Raw genomic sequence first — 14748 nt, forward strand, 5'->3', positions numbered from 1 at the left:
GTGTATAAGCAAAAGATAAGAATTTTCCGATTAAAAATCTTCACGTACAAATTTGTAAATTATTTCGTCTTTCAAATAGCGAATAACAAATAAATTTAACAATCCGAGTAAAAAATAATCTACATAAAAAAATGTCACCTCACTCTACATGAAAAGAAATAAAATATTCTTAACCCACTCCAAACAATCAACGCCTAAACGCTAAAATTAAATGAATTTAAAAATTAAATTGAATTAAAGTTGTCTTGTAAAAATACAAGCTTTAAAGCTAATTAAATATCACGCCTCTTAACCCTCGGTCTACGCCACCCTCACCTGCCACCCTTCCGCCCCGAATCCCTCGACCTCTGAAACACAACTTCGATTCCTCGGCGACATCCCGGCACCATCGGAAGCAAACAAAATACCACGACTTGTACCACTCGTTACACTTTTCCAAGATATATATAAACCTCTATCCAAGCCTTTCGTTGCTCTAAAGCCGCGTGATCGATCCTGGAACCGAGTGACCCCGACTTTTCTCCGGTGTCCTCCGTGAACCCAGCGATTTTCCAGTCTCATTCACGATGACCGTTCTCGTGCAACGAAAAAAGGAGAAAAAAGAGAAGAAGGAGAAAGAAAGAAGAGAGAAAAAGGAAAAGGGCGAGGAGAAAAACAAAGCGAAGGAGAAGGAGAAGAACCGCAATGGATCAAGGCGTGACACTTGCACGATGCCTCCTCCGACGGAGCAACTTTCATGCTAATGGCGAGCGGATGGCATAAGTAAAAGGCTGGCACCCGCGGCCACGCCGTGGCATCATGCAGCAACGAAGGCTGCCGTGCTTTCGAGATAGAGCATATATACCTAGCTATAAAACGTTCGCGATGGCTCCGGAGCCAATCGGCCGTTCCGCTGCACCTCGATGCACTTTTGCTTTGTGCCCCGTTGCACCGTACTCCCGTTGTCGCGAGATCCAGGACCAGGGGGTTCCCTCGAGCTCCGCAGGGATTAGAAGTTGTCCCGGCGGCTTGGCGGGAATTTTAAACCAGCGACTCAAGTGTTAACCCTTTACGCTATACTCATCGAGTCTAACTTATCGGGAAGTCTAACTTTCTCGTGTCAAATTACACGATTGTAAACTAGCATAATTATATCACACGTTTTAACGTTTTAATATAAACAATGTTCGAAGAATCTCTAAAATTTTCATCTAATTCTGTCGAGGATGGAGGAGGTATGTGTATAGTGCCTAATTAAAATTAAATACTACTTCAATGTAAAATTTTTTACAACTAAATTATAGTGCAAAGGTTAATAATGTTAATAGGAATAGTGGTGGCGAGTGGATTTTCCGATTTAGTGGTTCTAACGAAATTTTAATGAAATAATATGCGAATTTGGAATTTACGTTACGTTCTGTCGTGGTTGTGTTATGAAGTCATTTCGATGATAGTTTTTTGGAAATTATTTATATTTATATATTGTGTTGGATAATAAATAACGTCGAATTTTTGCAGTAGAAAATTGGTATCCCTAACGTGGTAAGTATAATAACACGTTAATTAGAATTAGGATGCAACTACCCCTTAGATGCTAAACAATGACAGATCAACGTTCGATAAAATAATTTCATTTTAAATATTCGACTACTATTGTATACTGAAAATATTGACGTTATCTTCTAATCAACTTAATATTTATATTCGTTTATCTCGTTATAGTCGTAGCCAATATTGATTCAGTATTTTAAGTCTTAACATTAGGATACGCTAGTGATCAATAGTGATCAATTTATCAAGGATAGTGATCGATTTATAAATCCGCTATGCAATTGCACGAAACGGGAATTAATTCTCGTAATCAATAACGCACCTATTATGCTTTGATACGTTTCTACTGTATTAAATCGTAGCGCGAAGGAAATATTTTGTACGTCAACGCTGAAAAAGGGAAAAAGAAAAGGGAACGCGGAGTGTAACACGACATGGGCCTCAAGGGATTAACACGTCGCTGAACTGGGTGTTATTTGCCGCATTTGAAACCGTGCTTTGGTTTCTTCGTTTATCGACTATGTAGTTATTTCTCATATTTCTGTACTTTTGTTGCAAAAGCGTTCTTTACGTCCAGTTTGTAAAATCTATTCTTGGATGTAGATGTAAATGCAAACATAAATTGCTCATATTTTATTACGTTCATCCTTTCTGCGGAGTATAACTTGATTGTACGTCCGCAATGGACCTTGTATGTAATTTCGCCACATCATGGTCAAGTTGTGTACTCCATAGATGACAATTTCGCCAGCTGTGATATTTACTATTTTTTACTTCGAGGCTTTTCTACAGCGGCAGTTTAAGCCAGATACTGGTTCTGCGAATTTGAACGTCACGAGAGATTTATAAAATTTACCAAAATTAGATTCGAAGAATGTTAAATTTAAATCAAGTTAAACTAAAATTCAAATTTGACTTGGACTAAATTTAAATTAAAAGAAGATCGAGGCTAAAAGCAGAAAGAATCAAAGATCAAACTAAAGTTAAATTTTAACTTACATCCAAAATATTTTGGATAAAAAATATTATATGGAGAAGTTATTAAAAGATATTTAATAAAAAGATGCATTATACTAATTATAATTTGTTAAATAAATATTTGGAATAAAATTGTAAGAAATTGTAAATATTAGGTCAATAGAAATAAATTAAATTACTCTTTCGTGATGGACCAAAGTTAATTAATTTATCGGTTAATTACCATTTTAAGAAATATCTTGTTTCTTTTTAAAGTACACGTTTTCTTTATTTACCAATCAATCTTCATATTTCGAACGACGTCATTATATCCGAGCTGTAAATGATATGAAGATAGAATCACGTTTGCCACGGACAAAATGAGTTAATTCATCTTTTACCATTTCATAATGCCCAGTCTAAAGGGTGTCACAAAGCCCTGATATGGTTCAAAAGAGAGTTAGATTGCAAGTGGTGTGGAAGACAGGGGTTAAATTAGATTGTAAATGGTTTGACATGAAAAACGAGGCTGTAGGAGTTGATGGGGATAATTTTACTGAATGTGTAGTTTATGTTGGATTAGTATGTGGGCCTGAAGTATTGGATGGTTTATCGAGCGATAGTGTCGCTCGTGTTAGACGATCTTCTATTTTGGGTGACGTTAATTTTGTCGCTGCAAGGGGTGCATACTTTGGTCTCTAAAAATTGGAGAACTGTTTATGAGGGTGCGCAGCTTAAAAACGTAGAAAGTTATTTATGGAAAGGGTATATACGTATCGCGTAAAATTCAATTATAACTTAAAAATAACGAGTACGCGTGTGGTTAAAAAGAAGAAAAATACACGCGTAAATGTGTCGATACAAATGTATAATACACGATCATAGTACCAGTTAGTACTAAAAATAAATATTCCTTTACATATATTTATAGATATTCGAGGCTTACGTGAAATTAATTATAAACAAAAAAATATCGCACTATCAACTCCACTCGCAGCTTTTTCATAAAAGGCACAAACTTTTGCACTGCAACTTTTGCAAAAAGCTTGACAGAAGGTAGCAGAAAAGCTGTATAATAATAAAAATAGAAATTTGAAATTTCATGTTCAAAAAGATTTGAGATCCATGGGCGAACGAAGGGTTAATGCATCCCTTAACGTGTCTGTCAAAAGTGAACAACACGTGGATGTAATTCTCCGAGAAAAGATTATTACCACTATTGGTAGAATTACTGTAGCAAAGTCGAAGTTAATTTTTGAAAATGTTCATGCTTAAAAAGAACATTCTCCTCGCTTCCTCTTTCGAGTGTTATTTCAGGTACGTTCGAATTACGATATTTAATCCACGAATGCATCGTATCTTCGTTTCTGATGGTCAGCTTTCAGAATTCGAAAATTACCCTTATGATGCGGCCAAGATTGCAGTAATTCGTTTCATTCGGGAAATTATACCTCTCTTTTGCTTCCTCCGGTAGAATATCCGTTACCCTGAAGTCGTAGTAGTTGATATTACATTGCTGATACTTCGTTGCTCGCCAGCAGTACTTTTTGCACGATAAACAACTGTGATGATGCAACCGAACCTTCCGATATTGTGCACGATTTTATTATTCATTTTTACGACTAATATCTGAAGAATTTTACGATGTACTATAACATTTTATGAATGGTATAATTACTTTCATAAGATAAAAGTACAAATACAATGCTTGGAATTTAAAAAATATTTGTATTTCGAACATATATATGTAAAATAAATATATATTCGATAAAAGAACTTTGGGAACACTATATATTACAATGTATATAAAATTCTAAACGCGTCGACTATTCTACTTGCTAAATATAACTTCGCGAACGTCCATGCTAATCCACCAAACATGCCAAAAATATCTGTAAAAATCAGCATAAAACCTGTTTTGGAAACAGGTCTGGGGTCTTGGAAAAAAGGAAAAATCACGCGAGGCGAAACGTCATAAGGGGCATAAAAGTCAATCAGCTGAAGAACAGTCCTCGAATCGCAGATGCAAGCGTTGATTTCAGGCAAGAACATTACGAAGACCATAACGAGTGGTCCGAAAAGGCGGCGTGAAACGGTCGTTAGTCGGCCATTAAAGAACACCTTCCCAGAAGCAGGGGCGAAAATACGGCATTTCGATCGACAGGTTCCATTTCGCTAATACCGTCCCGACGTTTGGCGGCGTCGAAAAAGGACACGGAACCGCGGCCGGTTAATTAAAAACGCAAACTTTCGTCCAGCCTGCCCGGTGGTATTCGCGTTTTTGCCAAAGGTAAAACGCACGACGGAGGAAAGGCTGTTCCGACAAAGAGCTCTTTGAATACGAAATTTTTTCATTTTCCACCCAGCCTACCTTTCCCTCTCCTCCAACGAGACGCGTGCTCCCTTCTCGATTAAGAACGCGCAACGAAGTGGCAGAAAGCTCCGATATACACTCAGACAGGGAAGTATGACGCTCACACTTGCCAGGTTCAACGACCGAAATGTTTAAAACGATACGGTATGTACGTGTAGCAAAGAGAAAATATCGAGATAACATCGGTGAAATTAAAGAATGATTCAACGATATGCGCGATATTGTAATATTACGCGTTCTTCAGAGATACTGGCCATGGTGGCGCTAGTGAGTTCGGTGGACAAGCCACTTAAGGCAAGGAATGAATCTACACGGTATTGGAATTTCTTCTATTTAATAAACGATACTTACGAGTAATATTACACGTTGCTTCCGAATAGTTGACCAATGGTGTGTGTTTATATAATAATAAATATATTCCAAATACTATACATATGGTAGAATTATTTTCTAATTTTACCGATACGATCTCGGGACTTCTCTCTTATTATATCATTACGTACACGCAATATCCTTTAACTTTATAATTACGACGCTAACAATCTTTCCACTGCACCGAAATGAAAAATAGATTATTAAAAGAAATAAATCAATATTAATAGAATTATACTACTTTTGACTCCCTTTGCTCTTACTCTCGGACCTTAATGGGTTAACGAGCATTTATATCACTCGTTAAAAACAACAGACGAGAAAGTTGAAATACCTTGATCTGGAAGTGTGCGTGTTCGCATTAGAATATACCGTGAAACGAGCCCAATGGCCGTGGCTGAGTGGACGGCGAAAGAATTCATTAAGTGGGCCCCCATTGAAAAGTTGGTCGACTTTCGTCGCTCGGTGACTTTTGAAATGGATCCAGAATCCACGGTTGTTTTGCTTCGCGACGACCAAAGTTTCGCTCGGATGCAAAATAACGAGACGAGCCGGCGGCTGAGGCCGGGGGAGCTAAGCTGGTCTAGAGTCGTAGGTGCCAGCAGGGCCAGGCCGAATCCTTATATTAAAAAAGTTTCCGGCCTCGCAGCCCTCGCGAAACTCGGCTCGCGGCTCGTTTTCCACCCCCGTGGACAAATTGCCGGGAGAAGTTTCCGCACGACCGCGAAAACGCGGTTGCACAAGAGGGTTCCACTTTTGGAACAGCCAGTGTCACTTTGACGTATAATTCGCTGCTTACTGAAAATTCCTCCGCGTTCCGAGCAGCCAACCTTGGCTGAATTTCCCGGCTCGTTCACGGGAAGATGTGCGAACCGGATTGGTGAACTCGTAAAAATCAGCTGGTGGAGGGTGCGAGGGTTGAACACGGAGGTTTAACGCGTGGTTTATTAACGTCTGCTAGGGGGAGTCTGGAGTTTAGGTCGTTCGTTTCGATGAAACTTTCAAGACGCGGAGCAGGTTTTCTTTTTATTCGAAAAAATTATTCGTGAGTTAGAGTAGACCTAAAGTCTATAGTCCAAGTCATTTCCTATGTCTATTTCGTTGCATACTTCCTGATCCTTATACGTAAATTATAATCCCTCGTGCTTTAACCCTTTGACTACTGTGGACGCCTAAAGACCCTCAAAAGTATTTTCTGCTGTTAAATTTTAAGTACGCGCAATAACAATTTAATGTATAATAAAAGGAAATAAATAACTGTTGTCTTAATATAGTGGAATACAGTGTTCTGATTATTATTTGAATATATTTGCAATAATTTCTCAGCAATGCACACCTAACGAAAAATTTCTCGCAAATGACTTCCTACCATATGGTACGACTGGTGCGTTTCAAAGTCTGCCGTAGTCAAAGGGTTAATTTAATGCAGCGAAAATGTGTCAATGTTGATGCATTATTGATTGGAAAAATATGAAAGTGGAATCAAGTTTGGAGTAGCGTTTTCGAGCAGGTTCTTCACTGTGAACCAGTTAGGGTAAAGCGTCGAGTGCGACCAGGTCCAAGCAAAGACTTAGGTACCAGTTTTCTGAGTGAGCTTCTTTCGAAATGATCAGTATAATCTGTACGAGTCAATTCTTTATAGAATTATCGTTTCAAAATTCTCCTTCTTCTTGCACGTGTGTTGCAAGGAAGAGATAATTCAATTCTAAATAGTTATTTATCGATGCAACGTAAAATGCGGCACATAGTCAGGTCTTCTAAAGCCGGAGCGTCTGAATGAAACGCATTTTCCATTCACCTAGAAGAATCCATTACACGCCTCCGACCGCCCATCATTTTCATAGAATTCGTTAAACCGACGGCCACAATAAACACGACACTCAACGAGCACAAGCAGCGCATAAGCGGGTCCGTTTACCGATCAATTATTCATGAGCGAAAGTAACCTCCGCGTTTTCCCGGAAAGATACGATCTTCCTCGTTAAAGGCTGCCGATTCAGCGCTCGAGATTCCAGGCCGAAATCACGCCGGAAGATAATCGGGAAAGGTAACCACCAGACATCCTCTCTCTCACTCGCTCCACGCCTTCCTCTTCCATACCATCTTCATCCCGGCTACAAAACGATCCGGTACGGCGTGAATTCCCGCGGGTGAATTAACCACACGGAGGAGGAGACAAAGAAAGAACGGAGACGGAGAGGGTGTAGGATACTCGCGCCACTCGAGAACAATATAATCCTTCCGGTTAGTGCGGATCCACGAATGTTTGCGATCGGTTGCAGGCCACTCTCGAACGAGGGCACAAAAGATCCCGGCGTCTGTGAAAGGGTGACCGCGCACACAGGGCACGCCTCTAAGTGGCTGCAAACATTTCATCGAATTTGGCGATCCCGAGGGCCTCCTGGCAAGCCTCGGATCGGCACAAAGGATAATAAACGCGACGACGACGGCGCGATCGCGCGGGACAATGGGGCTAAAGACCCTCCTGTTCTCCGTCGACTTTTATTCCTTCCACCCCCTTTTCAACCGCCGCGCCGTTTCTCTCCCATAATGCGACCGGGAGACGAGATCGGGACGAGTTCTTGCATCTGTTAATCGCGGCACGTGCGGCCCATGCCGGGCCCTGCGCGCTGGCAAACCGCGAGAAGGACACCCGGCCACGTGGCCGCGACCGGATCGAACGCCGATCGCGAGCAATCCGCGGCTACCTGGAATTCCAACGGAACAGGGGAAAAAGAGGAAACGCTGGCTGGATTTATACGGTATCGCGATGCCGATTGCAGACGGACAGGCTACGAGGATGCGACTGCGTTTGAGCGGCAAGGGGCGGATGCTGGCTGCGGTTTTGTACTTACTTGGGTGTGTCGGCAGTCACCGAGATGTACCACGAACTTACCGCGCGATAAAAATTTTCTACTCAACGATGGATCTTTTATCATCCTTTCCTTTATCGATGCTCACGTTTGTCGCAGGTTCGACACTGTATGAGAATTGCTTATGGTAAACGTATTGCGAAGAGAATCCGTATGGACAACGAAAATTAATTTCACTTTAGGAATTTAATAATTTAGATACTTTTTGGTTATTGGAACTTTCTTTCGCTACTTTAGATATGTATATCGCAATGTAAAACGCGTGACTGATAAATATAAATTATCATTCACTGGTGCTGGAAAGATAAGTTTAGTTGCAGACAAAAATCAATGTAGGATATAAGATATGAATATTATAACATATAAATTATTATTAACTTTAAGATTAGGATTTATAAGATATAAATTATAAGATATAAATTCCTAGAACGAATGTTTATATAAAAATTCGATAAGAATTTGGGGTTTAGGCGAACCGCGTCACGTACCCTCTTGGCACTCTCTAGGGAGTCGGACAGTCTCTCAAGAGAAGAATTAAAAGGAATATGAGTACTTCCTTGAGTACAAAAGGACTTCAATAGCGAGATATTTTATTATTAAAACCCATAATCCCAATAATAATTAGTTACGAATTTTTGTCTCTATGTCAATAATATCTACGACACAAACTGCGTATTTTACTCGTACTGGATGAAGGAGGTTAAGGAACCGATAGCTGTTAAAATACACGATATAAGCTTCTCCCGATAGAAAGGTTCGGAGTATTTTCTGCGAAAGGTTTGCTTAAAATGGCGAGTAAGAAGATTAGGGACCTGTTTTCTAAAAGGAAGCGAACACGTCGCGCGCCATCGTAGCAGTTCGTAGAATCACAGTATTAGCGAATTTCAATGGGACGCTTATCGCGTGAAATCGTGTTTGCTCGAGAGATTTCTGGTGACTCGAAAGATCAAGTAAACGAAAGTTTCTACGCTGGTTTCACCAGGGCAATCGAGCTTGTTTTACACACGTAGATTTCGCTATCTATCAGTAGCTAAATTCGTCCACTAGGTAAAATGAACGACCACGAATTTTTTAATCGCCAAAACTAGGATCTGCGAATCGTTGATTAGTGCGTTCCACAATTCTGTAAATACAATTCTGTAAGTGTAAAACAAATTAGGTTGAATACATCGGCAAAGGACTTGGTGAGGGCCGATGAATAGCCGTGGGAAACATTATACAGGCGAAATAAAAATGGCCGACGAGCGGCAATATATAAATAACGACAACTAGACGAGCGGAGGCGTCATTTGTTAATTTAAATAAAGTTGTAACGACCATTCTCACTATTCTCACCCTCGTCATTAAATGGATTCCAACTTTAAGGAGGTTCGAGGACTTCTCAAGTCCTCGGAAAACCTCTACTTCCTATAATCCCTTCCTATAATATATAACTTAGAGACCTTGCAATAGTATCCCTGTCTAAGACAGGACCTCCTAGAAATCCTTACCGATGAGTCCTCTAACAGGCCCGGGACGAAACGTATCAGTTCCTTTTCTTTTCCTCCTTTCTAAACCACTACCACATCAAGGATGCCTGCGACTAGCTGACAACCGTGGGGGAGGACCCCCTACAAAGTGTTGAGAGAAGTGTCTAAAGTCTTAATCGAAGCTTCCAGAACTTTCTCGCAGTCCTCTCACATAAGAAATTTAATTTTTTCGCTAATAAAGCTACAAAATGGTCCCCATATTTACGAAATGACGAAACTTCGTGACAAAGAAAGTAGAAAAATAAATTAAAACCAAAATTAATAGCGCGAGGAATCAATAACATACACAGGAACCCAATGTCTATTATATTATTCGAAATAAAATGAAAAGAATGCGACCCTAACCTATCCTACAGCTACATTAACCTAGCACATCCATCGAAGATGGATATACACGGAACTCGGGGTCGAAATTCGCTAATTTGCATGGTGGAATTCCAGTTCGGAGGTACATCCGAAATATTAATAATACGGTGTAACGCGTTTAACCGATAACGGGAGCGGCGATAAATCGCAGCGAGCTAATTCGATAGAACGCCGGTCACGGAAACGCGGAACACAGCGCGCAGTGCTGTTTAATTATGGGATTCTGACCCGTGGCATTCGGTTAACTACGACACGCAGCCGCGAACGAGATTCACGTGCCGATGGATCGCCATCACGCGGAAATAAACGCGACCACGTGCACCTGTTTTAATCCTTTGAAACCTCTCGCTCAACAGCGCCGGCCGAGACACAAGGATTCCCGATAGATGAGTTCGCTGCGAGGGTAGCGCAGGGGTACAGCCTTGACCCCGACATGGTCACCGGGACTTGGAGAAAAGTCGATCCTTGGCAACGATACGGGGGGACAGAAATCGCGATTATTGGCCGTTCCTGGCTTTTGCTCCGCTGCTACGCGAGTGATTTATGCCGGCAGCGATTGTTTCTGCATTGCGGGTAAACTGCACTCGGATTCGAAATGTTACGTGAGTTCGTACTGTTATGGTCTCTGAACTGCTGTAATTGGGATTTTATTATTCGACGAAATATGGGTTATTTTTAACGTGCAGCGCGACTCGCTGCTCGTTCCGATTGTAATGACGGAGTTATTAAATATTATTCCAGTTGAGTTACCTAACGTAATTGCGGACTGGCCGAGTTACCTAATGCCTGAAATCCAAGTATCTCGCTGGTTTTTTCCTTCTTCCATATACCGCGAGGACGAAAAATGAATATGCGACAAAAATTGTGAGAAACGGTATAGCGCGAAGGTATGATGATTGCAATTAATATCTTGGCTTACCATTTAACTGCAGATGGCGTGTGTCATAGTCAACAGCAACCTCGAACACGTCGACACACGTCGAGTCACTTCGTCCGAACACTACGAAGAATAACACGTAACTGAGGCAGAAAGACATCGGTCAAAATGAACCATGAGCCTGACCCGTGATGTTTACGTTTGACTCTACCTGCGAACTATGGGTCTCGCTTATGACACTCGTGTTTGACTCGATTTCCTTGCCACGGGTCTCGCAGGATATCGTAGACGTAGCCGTTAATATTGCTAATTAGATATTAGTACATTTTAATCCTTGAAATACCGTTTTGACGGTATTATTACTCATCAGGAAAAACCATAGTGCTGTCTCCTTAACCCAGGTAAAGCACGAGGGCACCTTGACACTTGGTCATCGTATACGTCAAGTACCTGGGGTATGAGGCAATAATTCGGTTCGTTTTTCCGTTTGTAATCCCTACCCTTATACCTCAACTTCGGAAACTCCATCCAATTACAAATTACATAGCCCTACCAAGGGTCCACACAAATGCTAGACCTAGGTTATAGCAAGATAGGACACAGTACGCTTACTATTTCGAAGCCAAACATTTTACTCAAAGAACCACCCGTCCCTAATCGTTATCAAGCAAGATCGACTTAGTGACGATGTACAGTATACCTAATTATATTACTATATTTACTCAGATATTATATATACCTACTATGTATTAGTATTGCTAATATTTGGTCGATTTGGATTAGACAGATTTGTCATTTAAAGAACGTTGTATCTCACAGAAAAAATTTTTACAAAATAAATATCATCTACCACTCGTGATTCTAACAAGGAGAGTACAAGTGCTTCGGGTCAGAGACTTAGTTGAATCTTTGCAGGTTTGTAGATTTAGTCATCCAGTTCAAGAAAATATGTCATTATAAGGGCAACTACTTACTAGTTTTTGAGATATTTATGATTAGAGTTTTATTATTGTCTTAAGTACAAATTTATTTCGAATATTTATCAAGTACCGTTGTGGCCTAATGGCGATATTCGAAAATGTCCACACTGGTGCAATTTTCAGATGTTGCCGTTAGGCTACAATGTGACTTGATAGCTATCGATAACTATTCGGAAGAAATCTTTGGTTAAAAATAACAAAGCTTCAATGTTGCCCTTATAATGGTATCTTTTCTGGAACTGGGTGACTAAATCTACAAACCTGCAAAGTTTCAACTAATCCTATAACCCGAAGGACTTGCACTCTCCTTGTAAGTAAAAGACGAGTATTTGGGCGTCTTAGGGCAGACATACTACTCCACCCTTTGCATATCACCCCTAAAGGAGAAACCTTAACCCTCCATAACGCGATATGTCTTGGAAATTACATATACACCTGTGCAACCATATGTTCTAAGACTTCCCCACTCCACGTGTTACCGTGCTACTCCGTTATACATTACACTCTATTTACCACCCAATTTATTAATCTATTCGTTAATCGTTCATCCTCGGCTACGAATCTCTAAAATTGGAGGAACTTGACCGGATAAACGCGAAAAACTCGTAAAGACGAGTTAGTCGAGTCGGAATAAATCTCGGGTAACCAGAAGTCCCGTGGACCCAAAACGAAATTCGATTTACACGGGCTAAACTCCATCAGGCAAGCGTCCAGTAACAGCAGCGAGGAGCGAGCCAACTCCCAGCTCAGGCATTCCAGCGAGTCTGGAAACGCGGAAAATACCGTTGGCAGGAAACACGGGGGGGAAAGAAGGAAAGAAAGGAGCCTGATTCCGCGAAGCTAGGTCGTAAAACGATCGAATCTCGAAAATTAGAAGCTTAGAAGAAATCGTTCGGCGAGTCGGCGTGCACCAGCACGGAATGCACTCGATAGCCTTGGCTCGTAAGACGGGTTTCGGTATGCTCTGCCAGTGCATTTCGCTGGATGTACACGGCTAACACGATACGTGCAGCGAAATCCTGACGGTGGACGGGACGTTTCGTCGATTCTCCGTTTACTTCCATGCATTTCCATGTGCCCCCCGTACCCCCGGCGACGACCAGTCTCGACACAGCCCCGTGACTAACTCGCGTTTCGACTTTTCGAGCTAACTTTGTTTCGCGACAGTAGGTCGAACTGTCGAAACATGCCGCGGCCATGAATAATGCATGTCACGGGACACGAGCGTAGTCTCCGACGAAAACTCGATTCCGTCGTTGCGGTGAAATAAATTGCTTCGTCGCTGTCCCCCTCCATTTTTTTCCCTCTTCATCACCTGGTAATTTGCTCTCTTTCCACGCCGATACCGGTGAGACCGGCTAATGGAATTTGGCCAAAAGAATTTTAAACCCGCACCGACGCTCGGCAGATTGTCCAGGGTACACGCGTGATTTCGAGTCTACAGGGAGCGCGAATGGGGTGAAGAAATGAGGAACATTGACGAGAGTGACACGTGTAACTGTGTGCTTCTTTGGTAATTCGGAAATTGGGAATGAACGATGATGGTGCTATTCCATGTGGAATAATACGGTTTTCGAATTAACGAGAAAATGACATATGTAAATATATAATACGGTTGTTTGGTAGGCTACAAGGGGTTGCATTGTGAAATCTGAGGGACGATGAAGCGCTGGCGCGAGTTGTTCAAGCGTGTTTCTTTGATTCCACGACGAACGTGGAATAAGGTAGTCGGAGACTCGAGGCTTTTAGAGCTTGGTGTTAACAAAGTTATCAAGATTGAAGCTTCTGGGTGTAAGTCCTGAAGCTACATAGTCTTATCGGGGGTTGAACGACACACTGATCTAGGGTGTCTCTTGTGTTGACTTACCGTTGAGTTTGACTTAGTTTAACGGCAAGTCAACACAATGCACAGAGGTATCAGTGCGCCATTTGGATCCCGATGAAGCTGGCATTTGTTCGTGGTAGTCGCGGACTGATCGTCCGAGAGATTAATATCGATTTAAGCTTCCTGACGTTAATTTCATCTCTGGAGTATTATATAGGAAAATAATTTCTTCGTACAATTGCGAAAATCGTCCAACAGAGATCCGGCGAACTGAGAGGTAATCGAAGGCAAGACAAAATAAATAACTGGAACAACTACCGGGTAAGAAGTGGAAGAAATTACGCGAAAAGCAAAGCGATTAGGTGACGCGGCTCCCCATGACGGAAGATTTTATCGTGGCAAATAGCGCGACAATGTCGTTCCTCGTTCGGTGTCTAAGCAATAGTACGCCGGCCATTTAATTTAGTTAGAGATCGATAGGGTGTGGAACAGCACGTGCTGACGGCAAACAAGGTTTTCTCGACAACCCTCCTTCGCATTTACGCGGCACTTCGTATCCACGAACCCTCTTATACAGGGTGATCAACAACGCGCGGAACTATTATTAGAGAATCCAGGGAACCCTATCGTTTTATCAGTATAATGCGGAAGATCGCAATCTAAATTGGCGACTGCGACTTGGCGCGCTGTGTCGCAGACCGTCTGCGCTTCCCTCGATTAAAAATTTAGCCGCGCCGTCGGTGACGGGAAGAACAGGCCAGGACGTCGAGACATAATTTCACGGCCTTAGGGGTGAGCCGATAATTAAGGGCAGAAGTTTCGCCAGCGACACCATAGATCGTTCTACGATGCTCGCCTGTACGATCTCGGTGAGCCGTGATGGAATCGAGTACGTCGCTGATGGTTACTCGAGGTGAGGGTGCTTTTTGCTTTGTCGCTTCAACCCTCTTCCAACTTAAAGAGCTCTTTTCTTACAAACGACCGGCGAATTTTTCTTAATCTACGAGAAATCTATCGATACCTGTGTTCCTAATTTTTACATTATTATAATTATAATATTGTAAT

General features: G+C 41.6%; 1 protein-coding gene across 3 annotated transcripts in view; it reads right to left on the reverse strand.

The window, feature by feature from the left end:
• Window positions 1-14748, reverse strand: part of LOC108546822 (rap guanine nucleotide exchange factor 2) — a 265110-nt gene that overhangs the window by 211834 nt on the left and 38528 nt on the right. The gene's annotated exons all lie outside the window — the stretch shown is intronic.

Source organism: Eufriesea mexicana, unplaced genomic scaffold (assembly GCF_001483705.2).
Source record: "Eufriesea mexicana isolate 0111107269 unplaced genomic scaffold, ASM148370v2 scaffold794, whole genome shotgun sequence".
NCBI lineage: Eukaryota > Metazoa > Arthropoda > Insecta > Hymenoptera > Apidae > Eufriesea > Eufriesea mexicana.